Raw genomic sequence first — 12,504 nt, forward strand, 5'->3', positions numbered from 1 at the left:
ATGAGTAGCTAAACTAGTCGAATGGGTTGAGAAGAACTAAGCTAACATCACCTAGGAAGTTTATTGCTTGCGATTGTCTTTTTTATGCTGTGCAAAACACCCCTTTAGAGCTACTCGAGAGAGAGTCTAAAGAAAAAACCTAAGACTCGAGAGAGCTAGGTTAGAATCTAGACTCGAAAGAGCAAGATTAGAACTGCATAAACAAGAGATAGAAACTTAGAGATAAGCTCTGTTTGTCAACCTGCATCGCATGCATCCTAGAAATAGGAATGATATTATGTGGTCACCTTATTTGTGTGTGTGTATCTTGTCATCGCATAAATAAGAATAGAGGCTTATGTGTAGGTCCTATAGACTTATCGCATATATCGCATGCGTTCTAGTTTTAGAAGCCGTGGCATTCGCACCGAGAGGTGGTTTACTATTGTATGCATGTTGCATGATCGCAAAGCATGAATGCATTCTAGGAAGTGTTAGCCGAAACCCTTCTCAACCCGTTCACCGCATATTCATCGCATCTCCCATTTACCAACTCTTTTAAAACTCTGCCGCAATTGTTATTTTTCTTCATTAACGCAATCAAAAACAAACCAACAATTTATTTATTTGGTTACCGTAAGGCTGTCATAAAAATTACCAACGTAATCTGTTTTCACAAGTCCCTATGTTTGACCTTGAACTTACCAGGAAACTCAGTGGAATTTACACTTGGATTTCGCTGAGGAAACTCTAGTGCACAAAGCAATTTCATCAACGCATATCATCCATAATCCACTTCATAAAATCGACCATCAGTAGACCACTAACTTCTAGAAATATTTTATGAGTTGACTGTTCTACAATTAAGTTGACTCTAGTATATACAAATAAATAGAGGCATGCATTTCAACATTGAAATCATAATTGGCAAAGAGAAACAATGTGGCGACTTACTAAATTAATCAATGTGTAATGATTGCGCCGACTAAAGAGGATGTGATGATAAAATTATTGAAGTTAAAATGCGATGCGATAGTGCAAAATTTTGAATAGACAAAGTCAAGGATAGATATAACCCCTAAATTTGATCTGTCGCCGGCATTATTTGTGAACGCATCATTCTTTGTGGCGACTGCTCTCTTTGATTGCAGTGGCAAAATAAGGTAGTTGCATTTTTCATGTAGCTCCTCCGCAATCGTTCACCATAATCGTTGCAAAGAAAACATTGAGAGGGTCAAATAAAAAACAGAGTTAGCAAAACCGTTTATCGCGATCATTCACCATAATCGCATTTTTTTTATATACGATAATAGTTAAAAGAAAGGTAACGAGTTCATGAATCATTGATAGAAAAAAGGATATTCCAAAAGAATTGCGTCTCTGATGAGTTGAGTCGTATAGTAACACAGGGACTGCTGATTTCAATCTGGCTTTCTAAGTCCAAGGCGACTTTCTCTTCTTTTCTCGGTCTTCTGGGATCTTGATTGCCTCAATCCGAAGCTTTTCCCCATTGACATTCATTACGATCTCCCCCTTGTGCACATCAATTTAAGCGCGACCGATCAAGAGGAATGGTCGTCCCAATATGATGGGCGCATCTTCGTCCGCTTTATAGTCCAGAATAATGAAGTTTGCTGGTAAGATGAATTTGTCAATTGAGACTACGACATCTTTCAACTCTCCCTCTGGATGTATTCGGGATCTATCTGCAAGCAGGAGACTCTCCATCATGGGCGTTAGTTTGACCATATTTGAAGATTGATAGCGGCATTAAGTTTATACTTGCCCCAAGATTGCATAGTGCTTAACCAATGTAGACCCCTCCAATTGAGCAAGGTATCGTGAAGCTACCTAGCTCGCACATTTTTGGTGGGATCATAGTATTTAACCCTTACATTACTGCCACTGCAGCGATCTTTTCTTCATCATTTTGTTTCTTTTTCAATCTTTAGAGGAATGATGGAAAGCTGTACTTCTTCTATCTCGTGTTCTAGAGCCTTGTAGGTGGGTGCAACTTCTGGGTTCATCTTCTCGGGCTCTTCTGCATCATATGTAAATGGGTTCTTGGTCTTCACCTCATTCGAGTTGGTCGTGATGGGTTCTTCCCCTACTTCTGCTGTCGTTTGTTCCTTTCCCGTACCCCAGAGTTGCGAGGGAGCTCAGTTGAGCTCGGCAACGCTCCTTGCGGTCTATTTTTGAGTTCGCCTGTAATCTGTCCTATCTGAATTTCAAGATTTTGGATGGACATTACTTAATTCTGAAGCACTGATTCATTCTTCTCAATGTATTGCTTCAACAAGCTCTCTAAAGATGAAGATTGCGGTGCCTGGGAACTGCTGGCATAATTTTGCGGTTGACCGTTTGTTCACGAGAAAAATCGTGGTGGCCTGTCCTTTTGCGCCATAAGTTGATAGCTTTGTTGTTGATTTTTCCACGCGAAATTGGGGTGGTTTTTCCATCCGGGGTTGTACGTATAAGAGAAAGGGCTATTCTTAATGAAGCATACTGACTGTGGATTCCTTGGGCATTCTTCAATCGGATGTGCTTCACCACAGTTGACACAACTCGTGGTCGTTTGAACAATTGCGTTGACCTGCCCTTTTTGCATTCACATGCTATTGATTGCGATGCCTTGTATTAGGTTCATTGTCGCGTTCATTTAGGTTTGTAGGGATGCGATGGCCCCATTATTTGCATCACTATCTTTAATTCTTTATCTTTGATCGCTTTCTCTCCAGTCCTCGTGATTTTTTGAAATGCGATCAAGTATGTTTTTTGCCTCATCATATGTCTTGTCGAGTAGACCACCAGCTGCTGCTGCATTGGCAGCCGTCTGCGATGCAGGGTTCAGTCCGTGGTAGAAAATCTCCATCTGTAAGCAATCTAGTAAGCTGTTATGTGGGCAATCTCTTACCAGCCTCTTAAACCTCGCCCAGGCGTAACTGAGCGATTCATCAATATCCTGTTCAAAATTAGTGATCAAACTTCCTCCTTCTGGCATTCTCCATCAGGGGGAAGTACTTCATCATGAACTTCCCACTACTTGATCCCATGATGTTATCTCCCCTGGTTCGAGAGAATAAGCCCATTTCCTTGCTTGATCGCATAAGAAAAATGGGAACAACGTTAGTCGAACCTCCTGAGTAGAGATATTTGGGAACACAAAAGAGTTGTAGATTTCAATAAAACTCCAAAGATGGGCATGCAGATCCTCGCCACACCTTTCACCAAACTGTCCGGCCGTTTAAATCATCTACAACATAACCGGTTTCATTTCGAATCTCGATCCATCCAGAGTTAGCCTCATGATTCCTGGGGAGAAATTGTATAGGTTGGGCGACGTATAGTCCTGAATGGGTCTATTGCGGTCACTCACCAGGAGGATGGGGTTGGCCATTATATTATTTGTGTTTGCGACCCTCTCTTCCGGTTGTTCCGTCATTCTTGGAGTTATATATTGCTGTTGTTGGCGGTTGTTTCTCAATCTTCGTCGGAACATTCTTTCAATCTCTGGGTCGTAATTCGCCAGAGATTGAAAGCTACAAAGAAAATAAAAAAAAGTTATTGTTAGCACAATGTATTGTCGTAGTCCCCAGCAACGGCGCCAAAAACTTGATGCGTGGTTAATGCGATGAAATAATGGTATAGAATGCGATGGTGGAATATTCGTTGTGCATGCAAGTTTCCTCAGCAAGATCCAAGTACAAAATTATTGGGTGCCAATTAACAATTAAAATCATACAATTCATAAACATAGATTCAGATCAAAACGCATAAACAAGTTTATATACATTATTAAATTGAAATCTCACAAAATTACATCGAGTTCTTCCGAATCCCTAAACTAAGAAATCAAAATCTTACCTTTACATGGAGGATGAGAAGCTACAATCTGACATTACTCGATTAACTACTAAAGAAACACGCAAATAAAAAGTGGAAGAAGAAAGAGAGGGGAAAAATTGGCTGAAGGCCGAAAGTGGGCGTTTTCTTTTGACCTAAAGGGAAAGATCAAATATATAGGGCAGGGTCGCAGCGTTGCAATGTTGCCTTGCGCACACATTCGTCATAATGTGCGCAACGTTGCAACACTGCAACATTGCAACGCTACCCTGTTTTTCCTAATATAGGTAGCTACTGCCTTATAATGTTGCACAACACTCGTTTGAGCATTGCAATGCTCTGTCTAAGGGTGTTCGTCCGTTCACGTTCCTTTGAAGCCCGATTGCCTAAATTAGCTCTTAATGTTCCAAATGAACCCTAAATAACTCGTAATGATAGATTCTACCTCCAAGATGCTCAATACCTACAAAATCATCAAATAAACATATTAAACATAGTAACGACCTATAATTAAGTAGAGGAAAATAACACATTTTCGGTGCTATCACATTTGACTTTATCTTTCTTTCTGGTTGTCATCCCTTCACTAAAATCACCAAAAATGTTAGTAGAAGGATAGTTTTTAAGAACCCTACTAGTAAGTTGCTTGATATTTCCTTCTGCCTGCTCATAAATATTCAAGATGTCTTCCACAAGAGTGTTCAGCCTTAAATCGGAAGGCATGTTAGAGGGAATGTTAGAAACATCAGTATTAACAAGTGGAACTGAATAGGAATCTTCTTCAACAGTAGAAGAGAAATGGAAAGAAGCAGCATTATCATCAACCACAACGTTATGGACGCCACGATAGTGCGAGGATGTTTATTGAACAGTCAGTAGGCCCGATTATTTGAGGAATATTCAAGAAAAATTCCTTCATTTGATTTTGAGTCCCATTTCTTCCTGGCTTCTCTGTCAACCAGGATGTAACATGTACTGCCAAAGATGTGAAAATATTTTACATTCGGTCTTCTTCATCTCCATAACTCATAGATAATGCTCAAAGTTTCTGGTCACAAAACAACTTTGTTGTGGATGTGACTGGTTGTGTTTAGTGCCTCTGCCCAAAAATGATATGGTATACAATTGGCATGCATCATTGCGCGAGCCATTTCCTGAAGAGTCTAGATTTTCCTTTCTATAACTCCATTCTATTAAGGTGTAATAAGAGGCAAGAATTCATGGTGAATTCCAACACACTAGTAGAACTCAATAAACTGAGAGTTGTCAAACTTTCTACCATTATCACTTTGGATTCGAACAATATTCAGCTTCTTTTCACACTGTAATTGAAGACAAAGACTTGAAACACAGAGAAAGTGTTAGATTTATCTTGAAGAAAATGGACCCAAATATATCTTGAGAAGTCATCAACAACAACTAAGACATATCTTTCCTCCCAAACTTTCTGACTGCATAGGACCCATGCATATCACAAAGTTCCAGAACACATGGTGATCTAGAGTAACCTATCTATGTGTGAAGAGTGTGAGTTTATTTCCCTGGTTGATAATCCCTACACATAATTCCAGTTGATACTGATAGCGAGGGGAGTCTAATTACAACATTCTTGCTAAGGGCCTTTTGTAAGGTCTTCATGCTTATATGCCCAAAGCGTTTATGCCATAGGCTAGCTTCATCTTGCCTAGAGAAATGACAAGTTTGAAAAGAATTTTCCGAACAGATAACAATTATCAGACAAACGCATCCCTATTTATAACAAAAAAAAAAATGTCTCTAGTAAAGTTCAAATTCAGACCTTGGTCACATAACTGATTAATGCTAATGAGATTAGCAGTAAACCCTTCAACCAACACCACATCATTCAATTTTGGAAGACTTGGATAATTCAATGTTCCTTTGCCAACGATCTTACCACACGCACCATCACCAAATGTGAATTTCCCTGTGCTGACCGATCTGAGATCAAATAGATAACTCTTTTCACCAGTCATATGACGGAGCTACCACTATCAAACTACCAATCACTTTTGGTAAATGATGTGAGGGAGGTTAAGACAACATTTATCTGTTCTGAGTGTTCTTCTCTCTCCACACCTCTCTTATCTTATTTTGTCTTGGTTTGTAATTCTAAAAGAAGTGAAGAACCCTTTTATGAAAAGTGAGCCGGTGAAGATCTTTCAGTAATTGATAGAAAAAGGGACGTGTATGGCCCACTTTGCACAATAGTGACAAATCCATCTCCATCTAAATATACGGTCACCTTTCTCAATTGGATTGAAGGAGGAAGGTTTTATAACACCATAGGACTTTGGTTCTTGAACTCTAACAAACTCAATCTTTTGTTTCCCTTTAAACTGTTTATTATGCTGACTACTATCTGCTAAAAAACCAAGCCTAGAGTAATCACTTGTTGTCATTCCTTTTGTTAGGATCTTCTCAAGAGTCTCAGTACCAGTGTTCAACATTCTCACATTCTTGCTCATAGTGTCTTCTTTCAGATTTAACTTGTGAAAGTTCTCGCATCAATTCTTTTATAGTAGACATTAGCCTATGATTATCAGCAATCAGGGTTTCAATTCTTTCTTTTCGTATATTAAGGGCTTTCTGATCTTCCTTCCATTCAAGAAATAGGGCATGATACGAAGTGAAGGAACAATGAAGTTTCATAGTGGAAGGGGATCGTCCCAATTTTACAATTTTCACAGAGTCACAAATTTATAGAACAATCAAATTGTGCGTTATAATAAAATTACTACATGCTTTTAAGAATAATTAGGGAAGAAGCAAACATAACCTTGAAGATAAAAAAATCATCACAAATTCCCTCGAACTAGTCACAAACACTACGTACCAAAAACCAACAATACAAAATGGCCGCCACCACAAATGAACTTCCTATATTATCTTTAGGGATGACAATTAAGGAGTTATAGGCTTTGAATTTTAATTTTGGGAAGATGGAGAGAAATTTGAGAGGAATAAAAAAAACTAATTTTTCTTCTCTGTGTTCTTGGGAATTAATAGAATGATCTCTCACAGACACCCTCTGTGAAGAAGACGAAGAAATCGTCAAAAACTAAACTTCCCTTCTCATGTTTCACAATGGTTAGAGAGAAAAATTAGGGAGGGAGTTATGATATATATATATATATATATAATCTACATACATACATACATATAATAACTAACTTATTATATCTATATATATAACTATATGTTATATCAAATATAATACATAACTTATAGTTTTTATACTGTACAAATACAATATAACCTATAGTTATGTTTTTCTCAATCATTCATGATATTTAATATAAATCAAATTTATACTAAATTTAATTATACGAATCTCATCCATATAATTAATATTTGAATCATATTCAAATATTTATTTTCTCGCAAATAAACTTTATATTATAAAATATCAAATACATTATATTAATTATATCACATATAATTAATTAAGTTAATTATATCATATATAATTAATTCCCTCAATTAATTTGAACAATTCAAATTAATCTAAAATTAATTCTCAATTTGAGCTACAGAGGGAACCTTATAAACTTGTAGATTGAAGCTCCATTGGTACTTGGATAATTAATTAAACTCTTTAATTAAATTACCCAACATCCATTAACTGCCGGTCACTCCACTAAAGATCGACAGCTACACTCTTCGCACTACAGATATATTTCTATGTTCATTGGATACAATCAGTCAACAAGGTGATGATCCTTCACAAATTGCTCTTAAGTACAGCTGGACCAAAATTACCATTTTGCCCCTATAGTTACATCTAACTTCTTAAGTACCACTGATCTCTCTAATGAACAATAAGTCATAGTCCAACTATGATCAAATACCTTTTAGGCCAAGAGAGGGTGTGGCCACATTGGCTACACTTCTCAGTTAATTAGGAAACATTTGCATTAGATCTGAAACAAAGTCTGCATTAGAACATTCTAGAGTCCCTGCGTTTTACCTTCAACATATGAGGAAACTTAGGTTAGATTTATACCTAGGTCTGACTAGAGAGAACTTGTATGCATTCACAAGGTTTGTATTCCTCCACTACCAATGCATTGCCTGATTTTATTTCCAAGAGAGAAATCAATCCATCATCCATCTTCATTCATCATAGTCAATTCATCACCATTTTCCCTCATTATTTTAAGTACTTTTAGAATCAAATTACGAGGTGAACAAGTTTTTGGTGACGTTGTCGGGGATTCTAGCAACAAAGCTAACCATAATTTTTTTTTGTGTATATTTTGCAGAAACTTTCAACCAAAGCAGTATTACAAGTTGAGCCTGAACTTGTGAACATTTTATGAGTAGATAGAGCACTTTTGAACTCATATACAACCCTGAAGTTGAAAGTGAAAGAACTATGAGGTCCACTGCAGAAGCATTTTAGTTTTTCACATAATTGAAGTTTACAGAACAATAAATATTATGCATTATTAGAAAATTGTAGCATGCAATAAAGGAGAGGAAGAGTTTAGATCAACTTACCCTTGAAGTTAAAACCTTCTTCATGAAATTCCTCCTCTTAGCGCTAAGAAGGTTTATTTCTTAGCGGTTGACTTCAAGGGTTAGATTTATTTTTGTACGTTTATTTATTAGAAAATTATAGCATGCAATAAAGGAGAATACACCACCACAAGTTGAAAATTTTGTATTCTCCTTAGCGGTTGAGAATTTCAGGAGGTAGAGACTCTAAAATATTTTAGGAGGAGGGAGAGAATTTTTAAGAGAGGAATTCTTTCTATGAGTTCATGGAGAATGCCAGAGAGTGTTCTGTGGGAATCTAGAGGAAGAAGATCAAATCTTCTACAACCCACCAAGACACATATGTCCAACAAGAGAAAATAGGGGAGAGAGTTATAACTCCCCCAAATTAAATGCAAAATACTTCATTTCTCTTAAAATAAACTTTACATTATAATGTATCAAATACATGATATTAATTGTGTCACATATATAATTAATTTTAATTTAATTATATTACATATAATTAATTCCCTTAATTAATCTGAACAATTCAAATTAATCCAAAATTAATTCTTAGTAATCCTTGTTGAGCTACAGAGAGGACCTTATGGGCCTGTAGATTGAAGCTCTAATGGTACTTGAATAATTAATTAAACCCCTTTAATTAAATTATTCAATATTCATTAACTACCAGTCACTCCATCTTGTGTAGCTATGTTTCTAGCTCCTCAATCAAACAAATCCCAAAATAGTAGGCTTATTGAGTTGGTGATCTAACCACTCTTATCGATACAAATCAAAGGACCGCCTTCATAGGCAGGATTTCACAACTCACTTAGGATTCAGGTCATGTTACCTATGGTCATCCTGGTAAAATGTAAGTCTCTACTATTAACGATGTTATATAATAAGACTATTCATTTCATTGTTTGATCTTTTACAAACCCTTTTGTATAGAACACCCTCGCTCACATATCTCCACATGAATGACTAGGATCAGAACATTTGTAGCACTTTACAACAATTGTAACATCTATAAGAGTCGTATTCATAGTGTTATCAGGATAAGGTATCTCTCTATTACAGACCATTTAAGTTATCACTTAAACATGATCTACTTGTATGTCTCTACATACATGTTTATACTACAAAAGTAACCTTGGATGTTAGTTTATTTGTTTGTGGTTAATGAAACTAATTTTGAAATAAAACATCACATATTTTATTACATAAATAAATCATTTGTACATTACAATTACAAACTATAGAACCCACGAGATTTAGGGTATCAACCCCAACAATTTCCTACTTATCGTAAAAGTAGTGGGGTGTACATCATAAAAGTCACACTAATATAAAAGTACACAAAACAGTAAACTAGGGCATAATATGCACCCAGTACAAAATCTCTAGGACTTGAACAAAGGGTCCTACCCTCTCACTGGTTGGAAAGGGGTTTCTGTTTAATGGTTGGACCATAAACATGTTGTTCATTAGAAGAGCATTATTACTTAAGGATGTAGAGGTAACCTAGGAGTAAAACGGTAATTTGACCCAACTGGTGTTACGAACACTTGTGAAGAATTGGTTGCTATTATTGTTCTATATCCATGGACACAGAAACATATAGTGAGAAGAGTGTAACTATGGATCTTTAGTGGAGTATACCCACAATTAATGAATATTGATTAATTTGGTTAATGAGTTTAGCCAATTAATCTCACATCGTTGGAGCTTCTAATCTGCAGGTCCACTATGTCCCTTTCCTAGCTTGTAAAAGGTATTAAGGTAACTTGTCATTAAATTGAATTTGAAATGTTCAAATTCAGAATTGGCAATTATTTTAAGTATGTTGATACATTTTAATATAAAGTTTAATTTCAGACTTTCTTATTAATTTTGGATATGATATAAAATTAATAAATGAGATTACAAAATATTTGAAAGGAGTTCAAATTTTAATTTAATATGAATAAGATTCATATTCAAAACTATATATTAAAAATAATGTACATTGGATGTGCATTAAAACTATAGTTTAAATGAGACAAATATTTTTTTTAATATGATTCAAATGGAAAATTTAATTAAATATGTGATATTTAATTGGACGATTAATTAATTATTTAATTTAATTTAATTTAAATTTGAATTTAATTGAATTGATTAAATCAAAACTATAGGTTAAAATTAATGTACATTAGATGCACATTAAAACTATAGGTTATGTGAGAGGAAATCATTTAAATATGATTTAAATAATCATTTAATCAAATTGATTTAACTAATAAATTTAATTTAATTTAAATTGAACAAATTAACTCCCCATTTTAGGACATTACGAAAAACGTGGGATCAATCCCACGTTTTTCTCTCCCTCTCTCACCATCCTTCTCTCTCTAACAAAATGATTGTTTTTGTAGTGGGAGGGGAAGGCTCTCAAGCTCTTTGTGTGTTTCTTCTTCCTAAGAAAAGAAAGAAAAATTGTTTTGTGATACTCCTAAATCCCAAAAGAGAGAATCCCACAATTCTCTATAGCCTCAATTCCTTGCAAGAAAAGGGAGGTCTCCAAGTGGTGGTGCCCAATTCTAATTCAACAGAGAAATTATACAGAATTTTCAAAAGGTTTACAAGGTAGGGTTTCTTCCCTTATATAATTAGTCTTTTTGGGAATTGGATGCTTAATTGATATTTCCCTTTATTCCGATGCAAAATTGTTTAGTTTTTAAATGCCAATTTGAAAAAAAAAAAAAAAAAAAACGAAATGGTTTTATGTTTTGGATTTTGCTGTGCCTTAAGATTTTCATCCCTTCAGTACTCAGCCTTCGTAGGGGAGTTAGCAATGCACCTCTGTTTGGTGCTTCTCCAAACTACTACCCCTTTGTTAAGAGTGAACACTGATCCTAATGTGGATTTCTTAGAATCCTTATCAGTTTGGAAATCAGAGTTCGTGTATCCTATAAGGATCAAATCCTTAGAACCATACACAAGCATGTAGTCCCTCGTTCTCTGTAGATACTTGAGGATGTTCTTAACAACAGTCCAATGATCAAATCCTTGATTAGACTGATATTTACTGACTATCCCCACTGTATAGCAGATGTTAGGTCTAATGCTAACATCATATACATTAGGCTACCAACACCGATGCATAGGGGATTCGTCTCATTTCCTCGACTTCTTAAGGTGTCTTAGGTCACTATTCCTTAGATAAAATTACTCCATACCTGAAAGGGAGTAAACCCCTCTTGGAGTTCAACATCGAAAACTTGACAAGCATCTTGCCAATATACGATGCCCGAGACAGGGCTAGCATTTTGTTCTTTCAATCTCTAAAGATCTTGAATGCTTAGAAAAAGTTGTGCCTCTCCTAAATCTTTCATTTGGAATTGGGTTGCTACCCAATTCTTAATTTCAGTCAGCATGCCTACATCATTCACAAAGAGTAGGATATCATCTACATACAACACAAGAAAAGCTACTGAACTGTTGATGCTTTTCCTATAAACACAAGGCTCGTCAATATTCTGATCAAAGCCATAAGATTTAATCATTGTATCAAATCTTATATTCCAAGATCGAGAAGCTTGCTTCAATCCATGAATGAACTGATTAAGCTTACAAACTTTTTGCTCTTGACATTGGCTTATGAATTCTTTAGGTTGCTCCATATGAATGGTATCCTCAAGATTGCTATTCAGAAAATTAGTCTTGACATCCATTTACCAAATCTCATAGTCATAATATGAGGCAATGGATAGGAGTATCCGAGTAGACTTCAACATGGAAAAATGTTAGAAAGTCTCCTCATAGTCAAGTCCCTCAACTTGGGTATAACCCTTTGCCACAAGTCTAGCCTTAAAGGTTTGTACCTTCCCATCAATACCCCATTTTCTCTTGTAGGTTCACTTGCAACCTATAGGTTTTACCCCATCAGATTGATCTACAAGATCTCAAACTGAATTAAAGTACATAGACTCCATTTCGAGATCCATAGCTTTGATCTATTCATCTTTGTCAACATCCTTCATTAACTTCTTTTAAGACAATGGATCCTCAATATATCTGTTAGCTACGATAGCTAGAGTTCCTGTTAAACCCATATAACAAATAAAAGACTTCACAACCCTTCCACTACGTCGAGACTCCCCCAACGCTTGAGGTGGATGTGACCTACTAGAT

At 35.9% G+C, this 12,504-nt stretch overlaps 1 non-coding gene across 1 annotated transcript; it reads left to right on the forward strand.

Moving 5' to 3' along the window:
- The first annotated feature begins 2,867 nt into the window (after positions 1-2,867).
- LOC120089629 lies at positions 2,868-2,972 on the forward strand. The gene has a single exon (XR_005485302.1). It is a non-coding gene; the product is annotated as a small nucleolar RNA R71 (small nucleolar RNA).
- The last annotated feature ends 9,532 nt before the right edge of the window (positions 2,973-12,504 follow it).

This window comes from Benincasa hispida, chromosome 10, assembly GCF_009727055.1.
Source record: "Benincasa hispida cultivar B227 chromosome 10, ASM972705v1, whole genome shotgun sequence".
Lineage (NCBI taxonomy): Eukaryota > Viridiplantae > Streptophyta > Magnoliopsida > Cucurbitales > Cucurbitaceae > Benincasa > Benincasa hispida.